This window comes from Pteropus alecto, unplaced genomic scaffold, assembly GCF_000325575.1.
Source record: "Pteropus alecto unplaced genomic scaffold, ASM32557v1 scaffold134, whole genome shotgun sequence".
NCBI classification, from domain to species: Eukaryota; Metazoa; Chordata; class Mammalia; order Chiroptera; family Pteropodidae; genus Pteropus; species Pteropus alecto.
The window spans coordinates 5970579-5975052 of NW_006436283.1; the positions used below are offsets into that span (position 1 = coordinate 5970579).

The 4474-nt window shown below is 49.8% G+C and overlaps 1 pseudogene; it reads left to right on the top strand.

Annotated features, from left to right (window-relative positions):
* Positions 1-2407: 2407 nt before the first annotated feature.
* On the top strand, positions 2408-2527 carry LOC112480118 (annotated as a pseudogene).
* The last annotated feature ends 1947 nt before the right edge of the window (positions 2528-4474 follow it).

Below are 4474 nucleotides of genomic sequence, written 5' to 3' on the forward strand. Positions count from 1 at the left end.
TAGATAAAAGTCAGGCACAGGGAAGCTAGGATTGTCTCACGTCACTCAACTGCTGCCCTCACCGGGCTTCAGGCAAGTATGGACGGGCAGGCTGAGACCTGGGCAGGCTGTACACCATGGAATCCCAAAGTCTAAGACAGGTAGAGGACTACTTGCCTTCATTTTCTTGTAGAGCAAGAGTTGGCAATGTTTTCTGTAAAGGGCAGATAGCTGCCGTTTAAAATCTCTGACACCACCACCCAGCTCTCGTTCACCCGTGCATTTTGCCTTCTAAAAAATGCCTCCATCTTATCCTAAGCACAGGTAAGACTTTGGTCTTAGAATGTTAATTGAATCACATTTGATGCGCAGTGGCTATTGAGAATTCTGTAGTGTAAACTTTTATAAAGAGAAGTGTCCTTTTCGGAAACCATATAAGCCTGCCTGACTCTGCCATAGCACAGCTTAGAATGTTAACTGCATAATTGATGAGTATCCTCACGCCTGAAACTCGAGCTACCTTTCAGCTTAGTTCTGCAAAACCTTATGTCGGAGGAATCAAACGAATGTGTGTGATCGTATATGTTACAGATATTAGTCAAAGATGGGGTTAATTTTCAAGGAGCAGCGAATGTTCATTGTAAATACAAGTATCAGAAAACACACGTTTGAGGTGTAAAAAGCTTAATTTGCAAGGTCAGTGGAAGTAACGACACAGTAATGAAACTAAAAGACGTCATGTATATTTTCCCATTGTTTTGATGTTACTGAACACATATCATCGCTTGGTCTGATTTTGATTAGTTTATACGCACCGAGCGAAACAGGCAAAACTCTCTGCCTTCAAGTTGCTTACATTCTAATGGGAGAAGAGGAGAAATAAATAAACTAACAAATAAAATCTATAGGATATCAGACAGTGCTAAAGGGAAAGTCGGAAGGGAGGACAGAGAGAATGTGTGTGTGTGTCCATGCATGTGTGTGTGCACGTGCGTGTGTGTGCGTGTCGGGGGTGGGGGGTGAGTCAGCAGGGCTGACACCCAGCAGCACGTGCTGGTGGAGTGGCCCAGGCAGCGACCGCTCTGATCAGTCAGTAGCTCTGCTTTCCCCGTGTTGATTACTTCGAACATCATCCTGCGAGAGGGATTGCTTTTTCAAAATGATTGACAGGATGGCCTCACCGGTCGGCCACCCTTTAAACAGAGACAGAGTGAAGGTGAAGGAGTGAGCCATGTGGAAGGGGATTTCTGGCCCAGGGACCAGCAAGAGCCAAGCCCTGAGGCTGGCCTGTCTGTGGCTACAACCAGCCAGGAAATGGTCCGTGCCCTTAGTCGGGAGAGGCTGTCTCTGATGGCTCTGAAAGACAGATCCATAACTTCCTCTTACACTAAGCAGATTAAATAAACCCTGTTCAAGTTAGAGTTCATGGCTCTGTGATTTTGAATGGCCCTAAATGATTCTAAATCCTTGTCCAATTTAAAGATCAATGTCTCCGCGGCCTTGAAACAGGCTTCTCTGTGATACTTGTAGACTTAATTGTAGACACATTAGGACATTCATGAGTGAAATGTGTATTGGTTTTGTTTCTGAAACTACCACAAAGTACACATTCTGCTCCAACCAACTTCCTCCTTCCTGGACCTTCTAGCACTGTGTGTTCATAGCGCCCTCTCCTGGCCAGCTTTAGCACTATGTTTCTCCACCAGACTTGGCTGCACCCAGACTGGTCCAATCCCGGGCTCAGAGTGGCTGGACAGGCCGGGATAGAAGATGCCTGTGTTTCCTCATGCGTTCACTTCCTTCCCCAGCCTGGCCTACATTTAGCAGTTTTATTGTTTAAAAAATGCTGTCTCCTGTGGTCTGTTAACCTCTGTTCTCTCCGGCTTGCATCTGGCTCCAGACCAGCAAACCATTGCGCATTGCTACGTGAGTATTGGCGGGTTTCTGCTCCATTTCTCCGTGTCCCTTTTCCCCCTTTCCTGGAGAATTGGCAGGCACAAGCCGAGAGGATCACGGAAGTCGAAACGTCACTCCTTTTGGATATACCCCCAGCCAATCAGATCCCAGGGCTTGGAGGCCAAGAGCAGAACCCGTGGTGGTTCTGACCTTAGCACAGAGGAGCTAAAGATGCAAACTGTCCCCCAGCCCAGCCGTGGACACACACTGTGCTCTTAGGTCCTTCCTCCTAAGGGAGTGAAAATAAATTATAATGGGCAATTGAGGACGGGGCTGGAGCCTGGTTTAGGGGACTGCTGTGGGCTAAATTGTATCTTCCAAAAATTCATATATTGAAGCCCTAACCTCGCCCCCACCCCAGTGTGACCATATTTGGAGATAGGGTCTTTGGGAGGTAATTTGGTTCACATGAGGTCATAAAAATGGGGCCCCATTGATAAGATTAGTGTCCTACTAAGAAGAAGAGGGACCAGTCTACAGCCATGCTATCCTGAACAAGCTCGATCCTGTCTGATCTCGGAAGCTAAGCAGGGCCGGGCCGGGTCAGTACTTGGATGGGTAGACCACCTAGGAAGGCCAGGTATTGTAGGCATAAAAAATAAAAAAATAAGGGATCGTAAGCTGACAAGGTCCTTGCAATCTGTGAGGTCAACCAAGGGTTGCCTTGCCTAAAAAATTTTTTAAAAAAAGAAGAAGAGGGACCAGAACTCATTCTCTTCTCTCTGCCATGTGAGGACACAGCAAGATGGCGGCCATCTACAAGTCAGGAAGAGCCCCTTCACCAAGAACGAAAAAGGCCGGCATCTTGATCTGGGACCTATCAGCCTCCAGAACTGTGAGAAGTAAATGTCTGTGCTATTTTGTTATGGCGGCCTGAGCTGACTGGACAGGGCCCCGGAGCCTCTCTCTTTTCCAATGGAGATTAATAAACCATTTCTATCTATTCTACTCCTCCCCTTTTTCCATCTTTAAAACAGAACAAAATGGTGGCGGTGGGGGGGGGAGGGAAAGGATGCCATTAATGATTTACCAGAAGTCGTGTTTCGAGGCAATTAGTTGTCTGCATTGCCTTCAGGTGGAACAGAGGGCTCTGTTGGAAGTCCTTACTCTGGCAGGGGGTCCTCCCCACCCCCGCCTTGGCAACCCCGAGAGCAGCCTGGGAAGAATGAGATGCTGGGGAGCGTGGTGTTTGGAAGGAGAGATGCGGGCTGGAAGATTTCGCCCTGAAACGGTCTAAAGGCCACTTCCATCCTGAGTCCTCTGGCCATTTTCCTGTCTCTTCTCGACTGAGTCCTGTCTGATCCTTTTCCCCTCTTCTAATGGTCACTCTTTCTGCCAAGTAACCACAGAGTGGGCTTCTGGGCTGAGGGTGTGATGGTCACTCTGCCTCCTTATTCTCAGCAAAGTAACCACAGAGTGGGCTTCTGGGCTGAGGGTGGCAGCCAGAGCAACGTGGGAAGCAGGGAACAGGGGATAAGGGGCTGGGGACAGGGCGGAGGTAGGGAGCAGACACACGTGCCTTCGCCTCTGGTATCAGTGCTGCCTGCCTGGTCCCCACTGAAGGCGTATGTGTCTGACCCTACAACTGGACGCTCTGTTCCACTTGCTGTTACATTTGAGATGGGAAATAGAAAAAGATATACAATAATCACATTGAAAAGCTGACTCTGCCCTGCCTACCCTTTGGTTTGTGAGTGTGAAACGGAGCAGAGGACGGGTTCGCCGCCGAAGGACTGTGGGGTGAGGAGGGGCCTGGCCTTCTGTGACACTGAGCAGCTCCAGCCCACTGTCCTGAACTCTGTCTTCTTGCTCATGGCTGGCACGTGGGGTGACGCACCTCCTGCTCCAACGGCCCCTGGCAAAGCTGTGCAGTAATGCTCTCTCGCTGGCTGCATGTGTGGGACAAGAAGCTAAGTGAGAGGCTCTGCTGGGGTTCAGTGAAGGTTTTTCTAAGACAAGAGTGACATTTTAAACACGCTTGAAAAGGGAGAAGGGGAAAGGCGAAGCAGACTGATTCATGCCTTCCCTTCTCTTTTGAAATGAATCGTGTTACCCTCTACCGCTGTCCCCACTCCCACGCCCCTCCCCCCACTCACATTTTCAGAGTGAAATGTATGCACGGAACATGTCTGAGATGCTGGCTCTGGGGATGGAGGGAGACGGGCTAGAAATGAGGGAGACGAACCAGACCCTGTCCCGCGTCTTCCAGGACAGCTGCAGGCACAGACTCGCGTCGGAAAGCACAGGATTACAACAGGCAGGAGCGTGGAGCCTGAGAAAGCCACACAGCCCCTCCTGATGCGGCACCCACTATGGAACTGGACCGTTTGCAACCTCTAATTACGCCGCTGGTGGCAAGAGTGAGGTCATGGTGTCTGCAAATGACGTTCCCAGTAATGAACCCCTCTCAAAGTGGCAGGCTTCCTGCTCAGCCTCCTCCTGGCCCAGTAAAACTCTGATAAGAAGCCAAATCAGACCGTTCCCTTCGTGTGTGTGGGGGGTGTGTGTGGGGGGGGGTGTGTATGCGTGTGTGTGTGTG